Source organism: Hyla sarda, chromosome 5 (genome assembly GCF_029499605.1).
Source record: "Hyla sarda isolate aHylSar1 chromosome 5, aHylSar1.hap1, whole genome shotgun sequence".
Classification (NCBI taxonomy): Eukaryota; Metazoa; Chordata; class Amphibia; order Anura; family Hylidae; genus Hyla; species Hyla sarda.
In genome coordinates, this window is record NC_079193.1 from 76,213,539 (window position 1) to 76,226,108 (window position 12,570).

The window sequence follows — 12,570 nt, forward strand, 5'->3', positions numbered from 1 at the left end:
ATAGTCACATTTAGTACGCTTTTTTGACACTTTTCCATCACTTTTCCTGTTGCTATTTTTAAGCAAACAAAAATACAGCCTTCAAACAAAAATATGGTAGAGCAATGGTCAGCACTATCTGAAAAGGTGGTGGTGCACGAGGAAAAAGGTAATGCAATATAATGAAGGAGGTCCCAGCACTCACCGATGCAAGCAATTGATATTTTATTGTATATCCAAGTCACAGGACAAGTTTCGGCACATAGCTTTCCTCAGCAGAGGAAGGCTAAGTGCCGAAACGCTTCCTGTGACTTGGATATACAATAAAATATCAATTGCTTGCATCGGTGAGTGCTGGGACCTCCTTCATTATACTTCAAACAAAAATATGACATTCAAAAATGATTTCTCCTTGTCCAATCACAAACTATACAACAATCTTCCCTATCGATACAGGTGGCATACTACCAACCACCTAAAAAAAAACAGTGCTACTAACACAAGTCAAAATGTCTCTTTTCAGGCTGCAAACCTAAAGGCCGACATTTATCATTGTAGGTGTAAGTGAAGCATTTTTCTACACCTTTTTTTTGTGTGCTGGTAATGTGTAGGAGCACCAAATGTATTAAATGTTCTCAGAGCATTTGATAAATTTAGTGCAGGTCACATTTTCTGAAATGTCTCTCTTCACATACACCAAAAAGCTAAGCTAAGTCTGGGCTGGTGTAGTTTTAGAGACTTTCAGTGGCTTTGCGCCTTTTTTTGCGCCTTTTCACCCAAAGGCGCAGTTCATAAATCCCTTCTATATCATGTGTATTGCCAAAATCAGTGGATTGCAACTCAAAATCAGCAGAAATGTGTAAACCAAAAGGCGCTAATAAACCCTGCTTGAGCCTTTTTTAGCACCTTTTGTAGACACAAAAAACTGTCAAAAGACAATGATAAATGTCGGCCAAAGACCAACTCTCATCAAAGGTCCAGGTTCCTCAACAGCCTCTACCAGACTGAGTTACACCTTGTTTTAAAACCCAGTAACCAACTGTCTTCAGCACCTGTGCTGATTTGGGCCACACCTAAAACCTGGACTGGCCAAAAAAGGAATAAAAGGCCCCAACACTTACAAGTTATGTTTTTTGGCACAATATTGATTTGAAACTGCCGAACATACCAACCATCTATGGTAATATTGTGCAGCTGTTTCTTGGGGTTTATGTGCTATGGGTCATCATTCCTCAAACATAAATAAATATATTTAAATATTCTTTGGTATATATTTTCTTATGTATTGTTCTTTTGAGAAGTTTAACATTTTTCTTTACTATACTTGAATGCAATCATCAAACTTACTAATTAAATACATTTACATTAATTTTACGTTTGGTGAAACAAACTGGAATCATTCTTTGCCCCATATGTTCAACTGCCCCTTTTACGCACATTTATGCACATAATTATTTATGCTATAAGTATCAGGGAATTTTTGTAAGAACAATGGGGGGCATTTACTAAGGGGTTTAGTCATTTTTTTCTGACTATTTTTGGCGCAAAATTGTCGCAATTGCGCCTACCCTATAAATTGTGCGACTTTCCCTAGCAAGAGCTAGAAAGTCAAATTTTTTTTTCCCGCTTAATTTACGCAAGTTTTCAGTTTTGACTTGCAGTGGTCAGGAATTTATTAACTGAGACAGTCGCAGTTGCGCAATAAACTGTCGCAACGGCCGTAAAAATTGACTAAATTTACTCCAGCTCCAACATGGAGCAGGAAAAGCTGCTGCCGCCCGGGCTCCGACATACTTTCTCCCCGCTACCCTCACTGCGCTACCAGGACACTACAGTCACTACAGTGATTTACATCCCACCCCTCTCACCTGCCAGCGCCACACAACTCCCATCTGTCTGCTGTTGCAAGACTACAAGTCCCAGCATGGCCTTACAGTGAGGACACGCTGGGAGTTGTAGTCTTGTAGCAGCGGGAGCTGAGCGGCGCGGGCGGGAGACAAGGGGGGGGGGTAGCGGGGAGGCCGTATGAGGAGCCCGGGCGGGAGACAAGGGGGGTAGCGGGGAGACCGTATGAGGAGCCCGGGCGGCTGCACTGTAATGTCAGCCCGGGCTCCTGCCCTGAGAGCCATAGGCTTTGGCTGTCAGGGCATGCTGGGTGTTGTAGTTTTGCAACAGCTGGAGGGCCACAGTTTGCAGACCACTGGTGTGTGGTCTGTAAACTGTAGTCCTCCAGCTGTTGCAAAACTAAACAGCTGAAGGGGACCGGCGAAGAAGTTCACTTACCCTTCCGAGGCTCCAGCGACGATCGCTGACGGAGATCGTCGCGCGGCAGTGTCGCGCGGCAGTGTCGTGCAGCGCTGGATCCTACGGAAGCCGGTAAGTTGCGCAAGCTTCCCAACCAGGGTGCCTCCAAATGTTGCAAGACTACAACTCCCAGCATGCCTGGACACCCTTTGGCTGTCCGGGCATGCTGGGAGTTGTAGTTTTGCAACAGCTGGAGGCACCCTTGCTGGGAAACACTGGCCTAAAACAGTGTTTCCCAACCAGGGTGCCTCCAGATGTTGCAAGACTACAACTCCCAGCATGCCTGGACAGCCATTGGCTGTCCGGGCATGCTGGGAGTTGTAGTTTTGCAACAGCTGGAGGCACCCTTGTTGGGAAACACTGGCCTAAAACAGTGTTTCCCAACCAGAGTGCCTCCAGATGTTGCAAGACAACTCCCAGCATGCCTGGACAGCCATTGGCTGTCCGGGCATGCTGGGAGTTGTAGTTTTGCAACAGCTGGAGGCACCCTTGTTGGGAAACACTGGCCTAAAACAGTGTTTCCCAACCAGGGTGCCTCCAGATGTTGCAAGACTACAACTCCCAGCATGCCTGGACAGCCATTGGCTGTCCGGGCATGCTGGGAGTTGTAGTTTTGCAACAGCTGGAGGCACCCTTGTTGGGAAACACTGGCCTAAAACAGTGTTTCCCAACCAGGGTGCCTCCAGATGTTGCAAGACTACAACTCCCAGCATGCCTGGACAGCCATTGGCTGTCCAGGCATGCTGGGAGTTGTAGTTTTGCAACAGCTGGAGGGCCACAGTTTGCAGACCCCTGGTTTGTGGTCTGTAAACTGTAGTCCTCCAGCTGTTGCAAAACTAAACAGCTGAAGGGGACCGGCGAAGAGGTTCACTTACCCTTCCGAGGCTCCAGCGACGATCGCTGTCGGAGATCGTCGCGCGGCACTGTCGCGCGGCAGTGTCGCGCGGCAGTGTCGCGCGGCAGTGTCGTGCAGCGCTGGATCCTACGGAAGCCGGTAAGTTGCGCAGGCTTCCCAACCAGGGTGCCTCCAGTTGTTGCAAGACTACAACTCCCAGCATGCCTGGACAGCCTTTGACTGTCCAGGCATGCTGGGGCTTGTAGTTTTGCAACATCTGGAGGCACCCTGGTTGGGAAACACTGTTTTAGGCCAGTGTTTCCCAGCCAGGTTGCCTCCAGATGTTGCAAAACTACAACTCCCAGCATGCCTAGACAGCCTTTGACTGTCCAGGCATGCTGGGACTTGTAGTTTTGCAACATCTGGAGGCACCCTGGTTGGGAAACACTGTTTTAGGCCAGTGTTTCCCAGCCAGGTTGCCTCCAGATGTTGCAAAACTACAACTCCCAGCATGCCTAGACAGCCTTTGACTGTCCAGGCATGCTGGGACTTGTAGTTTTGCAACATCTGGAGGCACCCTGGTTGGGAAACACTGTTTTAGGCCAGTGTTTCCCAGCCAGGTTGCCTCCAGATGTTGCAAAACTACAACTCCCAGCATGCCTAGACAGCCTTTGACTGTCCAGGCATGCTGGGGCTTGTAGTTTTGCAACATCTGGAGGCACCCTGGTTGGGAAACACTGGCCTAAAACAGTGTTTCCCAACCAGGGTGCCTCCAGATGTTGCAAAACTACAAGTCCCAGGTTGGGAAACACTGTGCCCGGCCTCCGCCCCACCTTACTGTAAGGGCATGCTGGGAGTTGTAGTCCTGCAGCTGGGGGCAGGGGACAAGCTTGTCACATTTATTATCACCTGCTCACACATCTCCTGCACCACACAACTACAACTCCCAGCATGTCCTTACTGTAAGGGCATGCTGGCAGTTGTAGTCGTGCGGGGCGGGAGATGTGTGAGCAGGTGATAATAAATGTACTAACCCATTTTTTTTGTTTTCTTCTCATTTCAGATCCGTTTATCCTGTGGACTCCTTCGGATTCGGTGGACTACTTCGATGACCAGCGTTTTTCTTTGTTTGATTTTAATAAAATGGTTAACGAGGGCTTGTGGGGGAGTGTTTTTTGTAATAAAAATTTTTTAAAACCTGTTGTGTTTTTTTCTTACTTTACTAGACAGGCTTAGTAGTGGAAGCTGTCTTATAGACAGAGTCCATTACTAACCTGGGCTTAGCGCTAGCCACAAAAACAGCTAGCGCTAACCCCCTATTATTACCCCGGTACCCAACGCCACAGGGGTGCCGGGAAGAGCCGGTACCAACAGGCCTGGAGCGTCAAAAATGGCGCTCCTGGGCCTAGGCGGTAACAGGCTGGCGTTATTTAGGCTGGGGAGGGCCAGTAACAATGGTCCTCGCCCACCCTGGGAACGTCAGGCTGTTACTGTTTGGTTGGTATTTGGCTGAGAATGAAAATAGGGGGGACCCTATGCGTTTTTTTTTTTTAAATAAATAATTAAATATATTTAAAAAAAGCATAGGGTCCCCCTATTTTTATTCTCAACCAAATACCAACCAAACAGTAAGAGCCTGACGTTACCAGGGTGGGCGAGGACCATTGTTACTGGCCCTCCCCAACCTAAATAACGCCAGCCTGTTACCGCCTAGGCCCAGGAGCGCCATTTTTGACGCTCCGGGCCTGTTGGTACCGGCTCTTCCCGGCACCCCTGTGGTGTTGGGTACCGGGGTAATAATTGGGGGTTAGCGCTAGCTGTTTTTGTGGCTAACGCTAAGCCCGGTTTAGTAATGGACTCAGTCTATAAGACAGCTTCCACTACTAAGCCTGTCTAGTAAAGTAAAATAAAAATAAAACACAACAGGTTTTAAAAAAAATTTATTACAAAAAACACTCCCCCACAAGCCCTCGTTAACCATTTTATTAACATCAAGCAAAGAAAAACGCTGGTCATCGAAGTAGTCCACCGAATCCGAAGGAGTCCACAGGATACACAGATCTGTAGAAGAAGTAACCAAAAAAAAAAAAAGTGTAAGTACATTTAGGGAGAAAAAAACTGTGTTAAAAAAATGTAATAAACACACACACACACACACACACACTAAACGCCGTTTACCACTTCTGAGCCATGACTACAATTTACAGTGATCCCTCAACTTACAATGGCCTCAACATACAATAGTTTCAACATACAATGGTCTTTTCTGGACCATCGTAAGTTGAAACCAGACTCAACATACAATGCTACAGACAGTCCAGATCTGTAAAACGTGTCAATGGCTGGAAGAACCAACCAATCAAAATGGGCATTCACTGGTAAAACCCCTGTATTACTGAAGTGTATGCACTGACTGGTATTACATGTTCTGTACACTTTACCTGTATCAGGGTTAGCTGCTCTTTTGGACACCAGGTGAGGGCAACTCCATTACTTGTTTTGGACATTGCCTGTACTGTACAGGACCCCTGAAGAAGCTCCTGTCCTCTACATAGACCAGTGTTTGCCAAGCAGGGTGGCCCCATTTTTTGCAAAACTACAACTCCCAGCATGCCCGGACAGCCTTTGGCTGTCCAGGCATGCTGGGAGTTATAGTTTTGCAACAGCTGGAGGCTCCCTGCTTGGGAAACACTGACATAGACAGTGAGTTACAGATCCCAGCAGATCTTTCTTACTTTTATATGTAAGGATTTGCTTTATCTATATCAGTTATCTACTTATTTTTCTTTGTCACTTTTTCCTATTTTTGGATGACATTTTGGTGCCTTTAGAACCAATTACCCTGTTTCCATAGAGTTATGGTCTCAACATACAATGGTTTCAACTTACAATGGTTTTCCTGGAACCAATTAATATTGTAACTTGAGGGACCACTGTAGTTATTGAATTATTTAGATGTGGTGAAAAAGCTAAAAAAAACTCAAAAACAAAAGATCCAGAAGGAAACCAGCAGCCAAACCTATTCAGACAGCAGGAAAAAGGAACAGACTATTTTTTCTACTACATGAAGTAAATTTCCCACTTTTGCCTATGTGTGCCAAATTTATTAATGCCGTGCAGCAATTTAGTAAATTTGTCGCACATAGTCAAAAATGAAGTAGAAAAAAACAGGGTAAAAACCAGACTACATAGTAAAAGATTAGTAAATGCCCCCCAATGTTTATTAAATGTGGTTCATTATGTAATAGGTCTTTTTTTTTGTATATATGTTATACAAGCTCATGTTAATAAGATTTGTGTTAATATTATATGCATTTAGGCAGGACTTTAATTGGACTGCAATTGATTCTACTTTGACAAGCTGGACGCTGCTACCCATTTGTTAAATTGGTGGGGGTTTCAACATTTGGACCCCCATTTACTAAAACTGCTGACATGTGGTTATAACATTTTTGTTAGAGTGGGGTCACACGTGCAGTATTTTGATGTATATTTTCTGCATCTGATTTTACTACCCATTGACTTCAATGGGTAGAGAAATATGCAGCAGCAAATACACTGCAAAATACAGACGTGTGACCCTAACGCCACTATATTTTGTTTGCGGGGCTTCTCGCTTATCCCAGTTTTGTCTTGATTCATTATTGTCACTAATATATCTTCTCCTGCTCATGTGTGTTTTTTATATGTTATTACCAAGGAATATGGAGGTAGCTATGTGTGTTATAAATGTTTTAATAAAATGTGATGTCATGTTGGTATTTTTTGTTTACTGTTTTTTATATGTGCATCATAATAAATATACAATTCATTTACCAGTTATGTAAATGTGTTTTTATGATTTCTTTGGTTGTTTTGTACATGCATTTTTCTCATATAGACTGGCACTCTGGTGTTGGTCATAAGAGTGTTGCCCACCTGTCCTCTTGCATAAAGAGCTCCAAGTTAGGGCTCTTGCACATGGCTGTATTACAGCCTTGGCAGTGATGTTAATCTGCTTATTCTTATACAAGGTTCTGTTTGATGCCTATAAAATGATATATTTATAAAAGGTTAAGTAGATTAATGTGACTGCTGGTCTGAGTGCTGACTGAATTTTATCTATAAGCTCTTAATTTACCTCCATACACTGACTATTCCACACAAAGGCATGTAGATGTATTTTTTTTTGGACCAAAAACACTGTGCTATGTTCCATTATATTAGCACATTCTCCTCTAGAAAAAATATACAGTGCTGTACAGATGCACCTTACAGTGACATGGTTTACAAACAGCTCATAATATGGAACTGTAGAGACTTCATGTGCTTTTAGATACTTGTGTGCATTAGCCCTTAAGTCCTGTACAATGCTGTCTCTGTAGCACGACAGATATTGACTAATGCTAAGTTTCCAGAACTATGCCAGAAAAAATGCCACAACATTTTCCTGTGTTTTGGTGTTTTTTCAGTTTTTTTGGCCCCTTTGGCAGTTTCCCTGCGGGAGTTTTTTTTTAACCCCTTCCCTCTTCAGCGATTTTTCATTTTTGCACTTTTTTTTTCCTCCTCACCTTCTAAAAATCATAACACTTTAAATTTTCCACCTAAAAATCCATATAAGGGCTTGTTCTTTGCACCAACAATTTTATTTGTAATACCATTAATAATTTCCCAACAAAATCTACGGCAAAACCAGAAAGAAAATTATTTGTGGGGAAAAATTGAAAAAAAAAACAAAAAAACATTTTGTAATTTTTAGCAGCTTCCGTTTCTACACGGTGCAGTTTTCGGTAAAAATTGCACCTTATATTTGTTCTATAGGTCCATACGGTCGCAAGGATACCCATTTTATAAAGGTTTGATTTTATTTTACTACAAAAAAAAAAAAATTATAACTAGATGCACCAAACTTAATACGTTGAAAAATTTCCTCTTATGACCCCTGTAGCTTTTAAATTTTTCTGTATAAGGGGCGATATGGGGGCTCATTTTTTGAGCCGTGATCTGAGGTTTTCACCGCGGCGGTCCTGAACAGCACCACTGAGCTAACCGGCAATGTTTACTTTTGTTTTAGACGCGGCGATCAAGTTTGATCGCTGCGTCTAAAGGGTTTATACCAGACATCAGCCCGATCGGCGATGTCCGGCATTAGCCGTGGGTCCTGGTTGCTTATAGCTCGCCTCGTACCTTGGGAGCCGCAAATGGACGTTAATGAACGTCCATTTTCGGCAAGGGGTTAAGAATTTTGCTGGGTACCAAAAACATAAAATAATAAAAATTATGCAGTAGGGATGGAAAAAATTGTAGGTAACAAAATTTATATATTTTTTTTATTACATTTTTATAAATTTTCAAACAGGGCCAAATTTATGTGAGCGGGCAGGGACATAAATATGTAGCCGACAATATTAACCAGTTAAGGATCCAGGGCGTACAGGTACGCCCTGACACCCTGGTACTTAAGGACCCAGGGCGTACCTGTACGCCAGTGGGAATTTTGGCCCCCGCCGTGCACCGGGCGGGGACCAGACCGGGGTGACTGCTAACATCGATCAGCAGGCACCCCGTGCAAATGCCCAGGGGGGTCGGCGATTGCCGCAAATTGCCGTTGAATTTGCATCGATTCCGGGTGACACGGGTCTCTGGATGGGTGTCCAAGACAACCACGATCCCCCTGAAGGGATAGGAGTGAGTAGGCAGGGGTGCCACCCTTCCTATTGGTTGTTAAGAAGCGACGACCAATAGCAGATTGGGGGCGGGGAAGTTAACTTTCGGTTCCTCCATTGTGCCCACCCACAGTAGGGTGGGCAGAATGGGGAAACCGACAGGGACCAAAGCCAAAATTCACTTACCCATCAGCGGCTGTGATCGGCGGCATCAGAGGATGGCGATGTGGCTCCCTGGATCCTACGGAAGCCGGTGAGTTGCCTAGCAACATCTGGAGGCCTACAGTTTGAAGACTATACAGTGGTCTCTAAACTGTAGCCTTCCAGATGTCTCAAAACTACAACTGCCAGCATGCCCAGACAGCAGTTTGCTGTTTGGGCATGCTGGGATTTGCAGTTTTGCAACAGCTGGAGGGCTACAGTTTGGAGATCACTGTGCAGTGGTCACTAAACTGTAGCCCTCCAGATGTTTCAAAACTGCAAATCCCAGCATGCCAAAACCGCAAACAGCTGTCTCGGCATGCTGGGAGTTTAAGTTGCGTACCTCCAGCTGTTGCATAACTACATCTCCCAGCATGCCCTTCGGCGATCAGTTCATGCTGGGAGTTGTAGTTTTGCAACAGCTGGAGGCACACTGGTTGGAAAATACTGAATTAGGTAACAGAACCTAACTGAAGGTTTTCTAACCAGTATTCCTCCAGCTGTTGCAAAAGTAGCATGCACGGTCAGTACATGCTGGGAGTTGTAGATTAGTAACAGCTGGAGATTTGCTTCCCCATGTGAATGTACAGGGTACATTCAAACGGGCGGGTTTACAGTAAGTTTCCTACTTGAAGTTTGAGCTGCGGCAAATTTTTCGCTGCAGCGCAAACTCCTAGCGGGAAACTCACCGTAAACCCCCGCCAGTGCGAATGTACCATAAAAACACGACACTACACTTACACATAATAAAGGGTAAAACACTACACATACACCCCCTTACACTGTCCCCCCCCCCCAATAAAAGACGTATCGTACAGCAGTGTTTCCAAAACGGAACCTCCAGCTGTTGCAAAACAACAAATCCCAGCATTTCCGGACAGCCACTGACTGTCCAGGCATGTTGGTAGTTTAACAACAGCTGGAGGCACCCTGTTTGGGAATCATTGGCGTAGAATACCCCTATGTCCACCCCTATGCAATCCCTAACTTAGTCCTCAAATGCGCATGGTGCTCGCTCACGTCTGAGCCATGTCGTATTTCAAAGGAAAGAGTTTAGGGCAACATATGGGGTATTTCCGTACTCAGGAGAAATTGCACTACAAATTTTGGGGGGCTTTTTCTCCTTTTACCCCTTATGAAAAGGAAAAGTTGGGGGCTACACCAGCCTTTTAGTGTAAAAAAATACAAATTTTTACACTAACATGCCCCATACTTTTTATTTTCACAAGCGGTAAAAGGAAAAAAAGACCCCCATAATTTGTAACATAATTTCTTCTGAGTACGGAAATACCCCATATGTGGGCGTAAAATGCTCTGCGGGCGCACAACAAGACTCAGGAGTGAGAGCGCACTATGTACATTTGAGGCCTAAATTGGTGATTTGCACAGGGGTGGCTGATTTTACAGCAGATCTGACATAAACGCAAAAAAATAAATATCCACGTGATCCTATTTTGTAAACTACACCCCTCGTGGAATGTAACAAGGTTTATAGTGAGCCTTAACACCCCACAGTTGTTTGAAGAATTTTCATTAAAGTTGGATGGGAAAATGGAAAAAAAAATTTTTTCACTAAAATGCTGTTGTTACCCAAAATTTTTCATTTTCACAAGGGAAAATAGGAAGAAAGCCCCCCAAAATTTGTAACCCCATTTATTCTGAGTGAGAACATACCCCATATGTGGATGTAAAGTGTTGGGCTTTTGAAGAGAAAATTTGAATTGAAGGCCACGTGTGTTTACAAAGCCCCCATAGTGCCAGAACAATGGCCCCCCCCCACATGTGACCCCATTTTGGAAACTACTCCCCTCATGTAATGTAATAAGGGGTACAGTGAGCATTTACGCCTCACAGGTGTCTGACAGATTTTTGGAACAGTGGTCCATGAAAATGAAAAATGTATTTTGCAAATTTTTCATTTGTACAGCCCACTGTTCCAAAGATCTGTCAAACGCCAGTGGGGTGTAAATACTCACTGCACCCCTTATTACATTCTGTGAGGGGTGTAGTTTCCAAAATGGGGTCACATGTGTTCACTGTTCTGGCACCACGGGGGGCTTTGTAAACGCACATGGCCCCTTACTTCCATTCCAAACAAATTCTCTCTCCAAAAGCTCAATGGCGCTCCTCCTCTTCTGAGCATTGTAGTGCGCCAGCAGAGCACTTGACGTCCACACATGGGGTATTTCCATACACAGAAGAAATGGGGTTACAAATTTTGGGGGTCATTTTCTCCTATTACCCCTTGTAAAAATGTAAAATTTGGGGGGAAAACTGCCTTTTAGTGATTTTTTTTTATTTTTTTCATTTACACATCCAAATTTAACAAAAAGTCATCAAACACCTGTGAGGCTCACTGTACCCCTTGTTACGTTCCTTGAGGGGTGTAGTTTCCAAAATAGTATGCCATGTGTTTCTTTTTTTGTGTTTTGCTGTTCTGGCACCAAAGGGGCTTCCTAAATGCGACATGCCCCCCAAAAACCATTTCAGCAAAATTTGCTTTCCAAAAGCCAAATGTGACTCCTCTTCTGAGCATTGTAGTTCACCCACAGTGCACTTGACGTCCACACATGGGGTATTTCCATACTCAGAAGAGATGGAATTACAAATTTTGGGGGACAATTTCTCCTATTACTACTTGTAAAAATTAAAAATTTGGGGGAAAACTAGCATTTTAGTGAAAATAAATTAATAAATCATTTACACATCCAACTTTAACGAAAAGTCATCAAACACCTGTGGGCGGTTAAGGCTCACTGTACCTCTTGTTATGTTCCTTGAGGGGTGTAGTTTCCAAAATAGTATGCCATGTGTTTTTTTTTCTGTTCTGGCACCATAGGGGCTTTTTAAATGTGACATGCCCCCCAAAAACTATTTCAGAAAAACTCACTCTCCAAAATTCCATTGTCGCTCCTTCACTTCTGAGCCCTCTAGTGCACCTGCTGAACACTTGACATACACATATTTCCTTACTCGAGAGAACTTGGGTTATACGTTTTAGGAAGATTTCTCTCCTTTTATCCCTTGTAAAAATTTAAATACTGGGTCTACAAGAACAAGCCAGTGTAAAAAATGAAGATTTAGAATTTTCTCCTTCAATTTGCTGCTATACCTTTGAAACACCTAAAGGGTTAACAAACCTTTTGAATGTCATTTTGAATACTTTGAGGGGTGCAGTTTTTATAATGGGGTCATTTATGGGGTATTTATAATAAGAAGGCCCTTCAAATCCACTTCAAAACTGAACTGGTCCCTTAAAAATTTTGATTTTTAAAATTTTGTGAAAAATTGGAAAATTGCTTCTATACTTTGAAGCCCTCTGATGTCTTCCAAAAGTAAAAACATGTCAACTTTATGATGCCAACATAAAGAAGACATATTGTATATTTGAATCAATGAATAATTTATTAGCAGAGATGTAATAAAATGATGCAAGTATCGACAAAATGTTACCACTAACATAAAGTAGAATATGTAACGAAAAACAATCTCGGAATCAGAATGAAAGGTAAAAGCATTCCAGAGTTATTAATGCTTAAAGTGACAGTGGTCAGATGTGCAAAAAATGTCCGGGTCCTACAGTGAAAATTGGCTGGGTCTTAAGGG

The 12,570-nt window shown here is 43.5% G+C and overlaps 1 protein-coding gene across 1 annotated transcript in view; it reads right to left on the minus strand.

The window, feature by feature from the left end:
* ITGB8 (integrin subunit beta 8) overlaps positions 1–12,570 on the minus strand; it is a 153,199-nt gene that overhangs the window by 66,909 nt on the left and 73,720 nt on the right. The gene's annotated exons all lie outside the window — the stretch shown is intronic.